The sequence below is a fragment of the Schistocerca americana genome, chromosome X (assembly GCF_021461395.2).
Source record: "Schistocerca americana isolate TAMUIC-IGC-003095 chromosome X, iqSchAmer2.1, whole genome shotgun sequence".
NCBI classification, from domain to species: Eukaryota; Metazoa; Arthropoda; class Insecta; order Orthoptera; family Acrididae; genus Schistocerca; species Schistocerca americana.
Window position 1 is genome coordinate 678,652,137 of NC_060130.1, and position 13,226 is coordinate 678,665,362.

A 13,226-nucleotide genomic window follows, 5' to 3' on the forward strand; every position below is an offset into this window, starting at 1 on the left:
TAACTGTTTTGTAATTAAGTTTTAAAAGGAAACTGAAATCAGACAGCTGTTCTAATCGACAGTCGCCTGCATTCATCAACTTTTGATCTGCCCTACAACCATCAATATTGACATTTATTCTCTACCTCGTTACACTCACCTCAGCATTGTAACTGTTTTGATACAGGTTCGCATTCAAGCAGGTTGTGTGATATTATCGCCGATAATTCTTTATTATTTTATGGCTTTATTCAGACCTTGTACTTACCGTTAAATTTCATGCCACACGCCGCCACTGCCTGGCTCCGGCCTTCGCTCTTCTTACCGTGACCGGCACACTGCCACCACCACACTATGCATGGTCCAGAGCATCGACGCCAGACTGTGCCAAATATGTGGACGCCTATTCGCCCCCAGAAACGTCACGCACTGTTCTTAGTAAAAATGTTCAGTAAAACATTTGCTGGTTTGAAGATTGGACCCTGCCCTCTGTGACCGTCACTCTAATCCGAAATACCTGGCTGGACAGTAATCACACCACACTTACTAACCGAAGAACGGTTCCAATACCTCCAGCAGCGGTTCTACAGACCTGGCCACTACAACTGGTTTAGCAATCTGTATCGCCTAGAAACTTCAGCACTTCACTTAGACGGTAGCTTCCGTTCCTGCAACAACACGTAAGAGCACACTGTTTAGATAGTGAGGCGTCACGAGCTTCTGATAAGAAGTGACTGATTTTGATTTACTCGTGTAACTTTTAGTTTAAATTCCCCAATTTTGGCGGATTTGTATAGTTACCGGACACACTTGCGCGTTTTACTTGCTGTATAGTTTATAGTTCCACCGTCTTTAGTACAGATACGAACTGTGACTGCTGTGTTTAGATGCGAGAGTGGAACAATAAAGACGTAGCTTGAAGGTAGCTCGATGAACCCACTGACAGGCACTTAATTTCGAATTGCAGAGTAGTCATGTAGATGTAAATGTAGATGTACCTCTCGATGGTTCCACAGTCGTAGGATTCGTAATGGTAGACCCATATTACGATATTCAACATTGTTATATTCCACAATAAGTCACTCGTGTAACAAAGTTGAACATGAGCAGGAAATGAAAGTACATATCCCTGAATACAGTGCTGGAAAGATAACATAAGAACATAAACCTCAATTCCGAAAATTTATACAGACAACAATGTCCAAAAGAGCTGATTAGAAATTGTCCAAAAGCGTAGACTCATATTAGAAATTATATTCCACAACAGCAATAGTGTTTGTTTGAGATACGGTTATCTTAAGCTTCCACAAATACTTGGAAGTGGTATAGAAGTTGTCTATAATGTTTATCAATATCTCTGTTGGTAGCCAATCATATTCCATAGAAAAATGTTATGGAGATGTGCAAAAGGCTTGATGTGTCTTCCCAGTGCCACCCAACCATCCTCTAAAGTTAAAAAGTGTTCTCCAGCTGGTCCATGATGTGGAGATCACCTTCAGGGATTTCATCTATCAATACAGCTCGTTGGGGAGGACAATACGATGCCTCCCCATCCAGGAACACCAGACTACTAGGCAGATGTCTTACCACGGTCTTAGGTCTCGCGGCAGAGTAGTGTGGGAAGATATCACTGACGCCACATATGGAGTGTCATATGGGCAGAATCACTGACCCATGTGCTGATATGCCAGTGGCGATATGCCAGGCTAGTCACTTGTTATACTGAGACCGACTGACAAGGACCTAGCTCTAACACTGAACTGTCTACGCGGATCAGCATGCTGGTCGATACAGCCATTTACGCTTGTACTTTTCTACTTGCCAGTCTCTGTGCAGTGTCTGGCCTCTCAGCTTCCCGTAGAGTAAACCACCAGTCTGGCTTTTCCTCTTCTGCGACCCAGCACCGCAGCTTCTAGGTCGAGCACTCAAAGTAGGCTGGTGTAGTTATGTTTATGCCGAATGGAAGTCTTCACGGCATTGTCAGTCCTGTACAGTTATAATAGTGGCTACGAAGAACGTTCTCATGCATGTGAAGCTAATATTTAATATTTTACATTATTGATCTGTAGCCAACATGGACCTAGCATTATTGTAATGTAGGAAGGAACACTTGTGCCTCTACAAGCATCGACAGCAACTCCTGCAGGAACACATGCGGAGGTGCTCAAACAAAGTACAGAAGTTATCCGCTCCAAAACGAAACCGAAACTGGTGGCCGACCAGACGCCTGCAGAGAAACATTCTCCCTTGACACCTCCAATGTTGCTCTTTATTTTCGACGATTCTATGAAAAGGTGGGACAATTACGTGCACTGATTCTTGTTACACTGCCAAGTGAGACATACTGTCAGTCCTGCCAATAGAGTCGCGTTGTTACGGCTCAGCAGTGCAGGACTGGGTGAAACAGTGCATAATTTTAAAGCCCTATACAGAGTCTGAGAAACTAAGCTATAAGGAATTGTGTCAGCTGCTCACATACCATTTTGGAAATCAAAACTCTTGTGGGGATGGCATGCTTGTAGTTTATCCAGCACCACAAGCGCCCCTGGCAGTTGTATGCAGCATGCCCTGTCGACCTGAAAGGTCTCCCGTGCACGTGTTGGTTTGAACACCCCAAGTGTGCTACTTCATTTTTTCTTCTACTGACCGATGAAGCCTTTTTCACTACCAGTCATAGCTAGTGCACCATCGGTACAAATTTCAGAGCGCTTCTTAAAACCACCAATTTTGCTACCATACTTTTAGACTTCCTTAAACCTATCCAAACCTGTTTTTCTGAGTAACGGAACTAAAGTGAGTAACTCTTCATGTACAGAAAGTTGTCCGTAACTAGATGAATAAAAATTAATAGTTGGCTAATAAGACCTGTTCGGTCAGTACTCCCGTCCACCCAAGAATAGTACAGTCAGTTTGCAACCACATTGTTTAGTTTCTTTTCTATGTCGTGTCCCATATCAAGAACACGAATTTGTACTGTATTAAATGACAGAGCAACCGTCTTAAAATGTTCAGCAGCATCACCGTAGGCCAGTGCTTTTTCCATTTCTATTCCACATTCATTCACGAGTACGCCATCACTCAAACATTCTGGGGCTTTTGCTAATTTCAAGCATACCACATAAGACGTAGTTAAACTCTTTTCTTTAAGATTTGGTCGTTCAGGCAACTCTTGTATCTCCTTCTTTTAACTTATCCATTAAAGCACAATGTTCATCATGAGAGCAACGTTCGTATGTTGCTTCGTGGACCGAAGAGAAATGTCGACCAAGATTACTAAGTTTTGAGTTACGCATCTTTTAGGTATTACAAGTTAGGTTTTTTCAATGGAACTGTGTACAATGAAGTACTTAATCTCCCAGTTGTCATTGAAAACGAGATGTTCAGTATTCTTTCGTTTCGACATTCCTGAAAACTGCAGTAGAAGCATAGCCACAGTAATAACCACAGTCCAAACAAAATCAGAGTTACAGAAATAACTAAAGTAACAACCTAAACGATAGCGAAATATTAATGAGAGTAAATATGAGCAAAACACCGAGAGTAAGCGGAATAACGAAACAGGGATGCCTCTAAGAAGTTGCACAGTCAGTGAACGAGGGAGAGCTTCTGTTTCGTGGAATCAGTCTAACAGATGCTGCCCCACACGACTGCTGATAAAGAAGCGAACCACAGGCTACACCGAACGAGGCCCACGAGAAAGACAAGCCGTGGCACGTACGTCACAGCACGTCACACTGTACGTCTTACGAGTGCCAGCAGCCGTCGCTGACCCGGAACAAAATGGTTCAAATGGCTCTGAGCACTATGGGACTCAACTGCTGAGGTCATAAGACCCCTAGAACTTAGAACTACTTAAACCTAACTAACCTAAGGACAACACACACATCCATGCCCGAGGCAGGATTCGAACCTGCGACCGTAGCCGTCGCGCGGTTCCAGACTGTAGCACCAGAACCGCTCGGCCACCAGCGGCCGGCTGACCCGGAATAAGTAACCATTTCGGACGAGTTTGATAACTGTTAAGTGCGACCTCTCGATTGCACAAAGTTGAAGACCATTAGTGGGTGCCTTTTCGATTATGTATTGATTTCCCGTGGACCCTGAAAGAAGCTGAGCGTTCGCGACGTGTGGCAGACAAGGCGACTAGCGTGAGGTCACAAATTCGTTGCGAGGCCCGTATTTCTCGTGGTCCCCGACTGCGAGGCCGTGACGTCACTACACGAGAATTGTTGGAGGGGTAAGCAATCGCTGGATGGTAATGGTTCGCGAGCCAAGCTTTCCCAGATCTGTGTTAGTAATACAGTCGCTCTAACTCTTAGTGTGCCGAACGTTTCTACAACGCTGCCATTTTATATCCTCAGACTGTGCCGGATACAATACCGGCAATGATACATTTAGGCTGGTAGGTGGTCAAATGATAGGTATTGATAAACAACAATATAGCTCTGAAAAACAAACTAACGAGATCGGTGGGTGAACTAGAGGGCTTACTGTTTTTGATTCAAACAGGTAAATTCCCTATCATTTTAAACTTAAAGTAAAAGCACACGTGTGTGTGAAGTACCCGCCATTTTAATTTGATTGTTATGACTGACTCCTGAAGTGGCTCTTTAATCACATGGTCACGCACCACTACAGTGACACATCTCGTTAAATGCACCATTTTGCACTTATCTACAATACGAGCTTGTTGTCAGTCTGTCGCTCAACTCCGTTCGAGAAGTACCAGGAGTGTAGACTGTTTGCTTGGTCATTTTATTAAGAGCATCCGCCATGAAACTACTTACTGTTTTTGCTTTGTCTGTGTATTTTTAAAATTTTAATATTTAGTTTATTGGATCTGCATGTATTTATTTATTGTAATTTCCTTATTCTTCACAATTTTAGCCTTTTATCTGAGGAGCTGAAACAGGCCATACAAATCACATTTTTTTAGGCGTTAATGAATTTTAAACTTGTTAATTATGCTTCCCTAGTGCTTAATTTTAAAAATAATACAAAAATAGTAATGAAACTAGTTCTGCGACTACAAAACTACAACAAAATCCTTAAAGAATAACCCAACTACTTATACTTCCACTATCAGCCCAGAAACAGTTCTGTTTTTGTTCATTTATTTTGGAGAATTTAGAATGTAAGTAGTTGTTTGCGCTACTCGATCCGCCCTCATCCTACACCAGTCAACAGCCATCATCTGCTGGATTCCTTGGGTGTAGGGCAGCACGTCATCAACGTTTCCATTGTAATAAACAACTTCACAATTCACTGTTACTTCTTAGGATCACACTTCGTGATCACTTGGACCAACTTGAGAAACAGTTTTATTCACTGGTCGCCGGCCTCAGTTGTCTTCTCTCCATCTGCAGAGTATGTTGTCTAGCCTATATGGCAGAATGTTGACATCCTCCTTGATGCCCCGAGAAGTCCTCCTTGGCCTTCCTGGATACTGAGGCTGCAATAGCATCCAAGATGCCCCTGGTTGACTCGCTTCTCAATACTGCTTTGGAATCCAACACCCTTACTGCCTGACAGCGAATACCCGCCGCTCTTCTTAGAGTGCCTAGACCCACATTGTGTGCTCTGGAATACCCACACTACCGTAGGCATAACTATCATTCATCTGTCTCTTGATTTTGCATAGATATGTAGCCTACAAGAAATGATCGGGCAGATAACTTATCAGTCCAATTGACGGGATAAGAAGTCTCATTTTTAGTCTATCCCTGACGTTAGGATGAAAGTCGTATGTTCTCCTGCATGTTTCTGAAGTGTCCCTTTCACTTTGTCACAGTTGTAATACGCGGTCTTTTATTAACCTCTTCGTACTGGCCTCAGTTCCAAGTAGCCTTCATACTTCCATTTTATTGCCTTTCTTTAATGCCACCCATTTTTCTAATTTCCAAGTCCAATGGGCATATTCCTAGAATTACTAACAAAGCAACATTTGGGTCAATACAGTCTGTGCCCATTACTCTTAGTAGCACACCTCACTGAATTTTTCTCACTGATGAGGCTGGCTTCACAAGCTGCAATCTATGAGCCTAAACACTCGCTCCATATCCTACAACTGATGGTAATATAGACTGTTGAAATGATCTGTTTGTTTTCAAGGGAAGTCGAAATTGTCTATTTGCAGTGGTTTTAATTTTGTGCTGTTCAAGAATTTCACGACATAGTGACTGTTTCATTCGTTCGTGGGCATCGCGTCACATATTATTGCGGAAGCTGCAAAATATTTCCATGAGATAGCTGCTCGTCATCTTTGGGTGCTTACTGACGTGTTTCTGATTTTTTTTCCTTTACCTTAATTCTTAGATACAAAGCAGGGATAAAAGGTGGACATAAAAAACACAGTAAATCGAGATGATGGGAGTTAAAATATACACTAATATGGGGACATGCTCTGGTGGACATTTGAAAAGTCGACATAAAGTTAAGAGAACACAGCTATCAATTCGTGGCGCACTTAAAATCACTGGAGTCAAACATAAGTTAAAAGTCGGCCACAGTATAAAAATCACACAGAGGGAGACACAAAGAAACCACAGAAACTACAGAGCACACACGAGGAATAAAAATCTCTGGGAGGGATGTACGGAGAGACTGGAGGCCAGGGAGGAGGGAAAAAGAAGGGAGTAAGGTGTGGTGGGGGCTGGGGGTTGGGGGGGGCGGGAGGAAGAGGAAAAAGAGGGGCAGGAGGCGCACCAGGAGGTATAAGATAGGCGGGGCAGGAGATGAAGAGGGAAGACAAGGCAAGAGAGAGTGCAGAGACATAGAAGGGGGGGGGGGCACGGGAGATGGAGGGAGTGTAGTAGGGGGAAAGTTGCTCAGGGGTAGGGAGGGGGAGGAGAGGGAGCCATGAGGTGGAAGGAGGAGGAATGTGGGGCTAGAGTTTGTGGGAGGGATGGTCGTCAGGGTGAAGCTCATCAACTGGGAGGGGTAGGTGCTGGAAGTTGCATTGGGAAATGAGGTGGAGGGTGTGGAGATGGAGAGAGGGCGGGATACGACGGTAAAAGCGCGAAAATGGGCTGGGGCTGCTGGGGAAGAGGGACACGAGGGGGTGGAGAAGATCGAGTCGGTGGGCAGTATATAGGATGCGGATGTGTTTAAGGAAAAGAAGGTGGAGGAAGCGGAAGAGATCGTAGAGGATGTGTGTGGGGGCGGAAGGCGCATACGGAACGCGAAGCGGAGTGCAGTGTTCTAGGGTTTGGAGGGCATTATGGAATCTGGGAGGGGCGAAAATCCAACGTTGGCATAACAAAGCTTGGATTGGATCAAGGATTTTTAGGTGTGAAGGATGGTGGAAGGATGCAATCCCAATGTCCGGCTGGACAGGAATTTCAGGAGGCAGAGTCTGTTGTGGGCTTGGTGTTGGATTGTAAGGAGATGGGGAGTCTAGGTGAGGCGGCGGTTGTAACGGAATCTATTAAAGGCTTTACTTAACCGAAGTATGTGATACCCTCCAAATTCAACCAGTTTAACGAGTATTTATGATTACAGAAAAGTTATTGTGTATGTTAACAATGATTGCATAACATGTCTCCATAAACAGTCAACCCATTAAATTATACTGAATAACTGACCCACACAAAAGCTAATATCACTTGATCACTGATACAGCAAATGTTATCATGTAAAAACACTAAGTTCATCTTAAATAATTAATATGAAGTACGAAAAATAGTGGCCAACTTACGTATTTTGGATCTCCTTAAATAAAAATCACCCAGTGAAACCTATTTGTTCACTAGAACCGTTTTCACTCAGTATTCACGTAAACACTCCTATTTCAGACGAAAACCAAAGTAATTCTTAATAATTCATGTTATTTACTTATTTATGCAAATTAGAGAAGTCAATTGACAAACTTCTAAAAAACGGCCTTTTTGTGACAAAGATTTATTCTGGCAAGTCAACAAATCTATCTGTCATTTTAATAACCGGTTAAATTATGTCACTCGATGTGAATTAATACCTTTTCTGCACAAATTACGATAACAGATGTACATGTGACTTATAAACTATATCTCTTTTTAGTAGTTCTTTGACAAGGTTATAAATACACTCCTGGATATGGAAAAAAGAACACATTGACACCGGTGTGTCAGACCCACCATACTTGCTCCGGACACTGCGAGAGGGCTGTACAAGCAATGATCACACGCACGGCACAGCGGACACACCAGGAACCGCGGTGTTGGCCGTCGAATGGCGCTAGCTGCGCAGCATTTGTGCACCGCCGCCGTCAGTGTCAGCCAGTTTGCCGTGGCATACGGAGCTCCATCGCAGTCTTTAACACTGGTAGCATGCCGCGACAGCGTGGACGTGAACCGTATGTGCAGTTGACGGACTTTGAGCGAGGGCGTATAGTGGGCATGCGGGAGGCCGGGTGGATGTACCGCCGAATTGCTCAACACGTGGGGCGTGAGGTCTCCACAGTACATCGATGTTGTCGCCAGTGGTCGGCGGAAGGTGCACGTGCCCGTCGACCTGGGACCGGACCGCAGCGACGCACGGATGCACGCCAAGACCGTAGGACCCTACGCAGTGCCGTAGGGGACCGCACCGCCACTTCCCAGCAAATTAGGGACACTGTTGCTCCTGGGGTATCGGCGAGGACCATTCGCAACCGTCTCCATGAAGCTGGGCTACGGTCCCGCACACCGTTAGGCCGTCTTCCGCTCACGCCCCAACATCGTGCAGCCCGCCTCCAGTGGTGTCGCGACAGGCGTGAATGGAGGGACGCATGGAGACGTGTCGTCTTCAGCGATGAGAGTCGCTTCTGCCTTGGTGCCAATGATGGTCGTATGCGTGTTTGGCGCCGTGCAGGTGAGCGCCACAATCAGGACTGCATACGACCGAGGCACACAGGGCCAACACCCGGCTTCATGGTGTGGGGAGCGATCTCCTACACTGGCCGTACACCACTGGTGATCGTCGAGGGGACACTGAATAGTGCACGGTACATCCAAACCGTCATCGAACCCATCGTTCTACCATTCCTAGACCGGCAAAGGAACTTGCTGTTCCAACAGGACAATGCACGTCCGCATGTATCCCGTGCCACCCAACGTGCTCTAGACGGTGTAAGTCAACTACCCTGGCCAGCAAGATCTCCGGATCTGTCCCCCATTGAGCATGTTTGGGACTGAATGAAGCGTCGTCTCACGCGGTCTGCACGTCCAGCACGAACGCTGGTCCAACTGAGGCGCCAGGTGGAAATGGCATGGCAAGCCGTTCCACAGGACTACATCCAGCATCTCTACGATCGTCTCCATGCGAGAATAGCAGCCTGCATTGCTGCGAAAGGTGGATATACACTGTACTAGTGCCGACATTGTGCATGCTCTGTTGCCTGTGTATATGTGCCTGTGGTTCTGTCAGTGTGATCATGTGATGTATCTGACCCCAGGAATGTGTCAATAAAGTTTCCCCTTCCTGGGACAATGAATTCACGGTGTGCTTATTTCAATTTCCAGGAGTGTACAAGCAGCGAGAAGGGTCGGGAGCGGAGTCTGAATGTCACTTTGGTAAAGTTTATGTGTGTTATTGTTCGAGGTGGATAAACATTGCAAAGAACATGTAAAAGAAGTGTTACTTTATGTTGTGTCATTGTCTTTGGTGGACAGTGGAATTAAGATGGCCATCAGAGTAATAAATATTTGAAGTTTAAATATTTGTTGGTTTCGCTCATTATTTATCATCAAAGCACATCAAAAACACGGGACCTCATCTTTTTACCCCTAGATAACCAGATTTAGAGCCAGCATTAGCATCCAGACACAGCAGCGATCCAGCAAGCAGCAGCGATTACCACAATGCATATTAATGGGGCCAACCTAACATCAAGTGCTAACAAGCTCCGTAAATGGGAGTGAAATAGTGCGATTATAGCAATATCTACGACTAGGCGATCATTATACGGTCGAGGGTGAGGCCAACGTATTTTAGGATTGGAGTGCGTGTTGCTGCAGTGGCTCGCCAATATATACTCTTGATTCGCTAGAAAAGAGCAGGTGCTAAGGGTTGGCGCTATAACGTCATCATAGACGAATCATAGAGCACGGCGACATCCAGTGCCCCCTGCCGGACAAACGGGCCGTGGGTTTGTCATTCGCTACGCGCGAAAAGAGCGGCCGCAAATAGCGGCCCAGCGCGCGCGCGAGCAGTGTGTTGGCGCCCAGTTTAAGTGTGCGGACTTTGAGTCTCCGTTTGTGTTGGCTCGGAATCGTTCGTCTGCGGCCGACGATGCCTTAGTACCGGCAGTGCTGGTTCCCATGCCTTGCAGAGTTGAAATCCCATGTCTCTACTGATCAGGTCTTTGCTTATACGAATTTTGACTGCTTTTTGATGATGGGGTCTCAGTACGGATGAAAGGATCTTTATCTCTCCATAGTTCAAGCTGTGTGCCGTGTCAAGACAGTGTTCAGCCACAGCAGACTTTCCTGGCTGACCTAACCCAGTGTGACGTCTATGTTCAGCACATCTGTCCTTGACAATGCGACACGCCTGGCCAGTGTATGATTTCCACACTAGCACGGAATTTTATATATCCCTGGTATCCTTAAACCTAGGATGTCTTTAACAGAACCCAGCATAGTTAGCACTCGCGCTGGAGGGCGAAAGACAGAGATTTTATTTGATGTTTTTTGAACAGCCCGACAATCTTAAAGGGCACACCACCAACGTATGGTAGAAAAACCATCCTTGTGGAGTTCTCTGTTTCTTCTGGCTGTTCTTGAGCTTTAGTGCGTGTAGGAATAAATACATTATGGATCTGTTTATCAGAGTACCCGTTTTGTACAAACACAGAGCGAAGATGGCTAAGCTCTACTGATAAGCTCCTTCCATCTGAGATAACTCTAGCCCTTTCAACGAGAGTCTGCAGCACGCCACTGCGTTGAGGTGGGTGCTGGCAGCTCGTAACTCGTAGTTACAGGTCAGCGTCAGTTGGTTTGCGAAACACTCTGTGACGTCAAGGAAGCATCTTCCTTTCTGCCGGCCAAGACATCAAGAAACTGGAGATCTCCATTTTTCTCCACTTTCGTGGAGAAGTAAATGCTGGGATGGAGGGAGTTAAGGTGTTCCAGAACTTCAGGAAGCGTTGCTGCTCCGTGTGCCAAACTACAAAAGTGGGGTCCACATATCTCCATAAACATTTAGGCTCCAACACCGCTAACTGAAGTGCTTTTTCCTCGAAGTCTTCCATAAAAAATTATCTACTATGGGAGGCAAAGTGCTACCAGTAGCAACACTGTCAGTCTGTTCAAAATATTGTTCGTCAAGTAACAAGTAAGTGGAGGTAAGCCCATGTTTGAAAAGATGTAAGATGTCTTCCTCCAACTTAGTTCATATGAGCTGTAATGACTCCACCAAAGCCACTCGTGTCAACGAAGAGACCACATCAAAACTCACTAGTATATTAACCGGTTCGAGACGCAGTGTCTTCAGTCGTTCACATTTTCCTACCAGTGGGCTTAGAAGCCAGTAATATGCTAAGACTCTTATATTTCTCATGATGGGGTGTAGAGGAACCCTTTCCTTATGGCAGCCCATAAAGTCGTAGTGTAACTGGCGCTTGTACTCTTAAGCTCTTTTTAAGATGTCCAGGAAAGTGGCTGGATTTGAGGAGCGCGGAGGTTTTCCATTGTACTGCACCAGTTGGATCCTTCTGGAGCCGGTGATACGCTGAGTCCTCGTGAGTCCTGCTGAGTTCTAGCGATTCTGTGAATATATTGGCGAGCCAAAGCAGCAACTCGTCAGTAAGCACCTGAAGATGACGAGCAGCAGTCTAGTCAAAATGTTGTGGAGCTTCCACGACATTATCCGATGCGACGCCCGTAAACCATGAAACCGTTGTAATATCGTTCATTTTCTTTAATATCTTTCCGCTTGCCTCGTCTAGACGAGATGAAAAGTTTCGTCGCTTCCCCAGGAATATCCCTAGATATATCGTTACTGCTCTTCTTCTGATCGCCAAAGTATGTAATTTTATTTTAAGGTTTCTGGCTCGGTTCCACTTTCTGCAGGAGGTAAGTAGGTATGTGAGATGCCAGTCACAATCCGACACTTCGACGCCAACTTTGAAGTTCATGTAGCGTTGCACTATATTTGCACTTTATAAATCTTCAGTAGTCACAGTTACGACGAACACCACGTCATCTGCAAATGCTGCCAGTGCACCTACGTTAACGCTAGCATGTAACTTCTGAGTATGGGCTCCAGTGCTACATCCCAGTTGAAGCTTTATGATACTGTCTACATTATTTCCTTTACTGGGCAAATTAGAGAAGCGTATCTCCAGCTGCAGGAGTCTATCAAGAATTTGTACAGCGCCTCTGGACGTTCCAGCTCCATATTATCTATCATCGGCGCTAGAGCGTATATAGAAAGAGTATCTGTCGCTAGCGAGATCGCCTTATTGCGTCTTCAGTTAAACCCCTACTAGTAAGGGCTCAACCGCTCGAAACTTAGCGCACACTTCAATGCGAGATGCTTTTAATAGTGCCGCCAACTAATTCTGTCTAGAAATATAGCCAAAAAATTCATTGAGATTCTGGTCGTATGTTCTGTATGCCAGTAGCAACGTAATTTCAACACCTTTACTACCTGATAGCAAATGGTAATGTTAACAGCGACAACGACACTAAAGCTAAGTTACTGAACACAGTTTACCTAAATTCCTTCACTAAAAGAGATGCAGTAAATATTCCAGTATTTCAATCAGGAACAGTTGACAATACCAGTAAATAGGAAATAGATATTCTCAGTGTGGAGAAGCAACTAACGTCACTTAATAAAGACAGGTCTTGCTGTCCAGCCTGTATACCAGTCAGGGCCCTGTCGATGTATGCTAATGAGATAGCTCCATTTTTGGCAATCATATAGAACTGCTCACTTGACGAACGATAGGTACCTAAAGATCAGAAAGTATCAGAAATCATGCTAATACAAAGAAAGGGGATTACAGATAAGTGCGTGGTGAAGTATCAGTGCAGCAGCAGCGCAGTAGCGAGTCGCATATTTAGCTTTCATATTTGTGTTGTTGTTTGATTCTTAATTTCTTTCCGAGTGTTTGTGCGCTTGCATATTTAATTACATAAAATCCTTGCGTATTCTCGTATTTGAGAGGAGCAATATTGCTTATTGATAGCTGTAGAGTATAAATTCGCGGAGCCGTTGGCCACGGTCAGCCGCCTTCAGGCTGCTGCCTCAAGGTGCAGCAACGGCGGAGGGTCTGGCGCGTC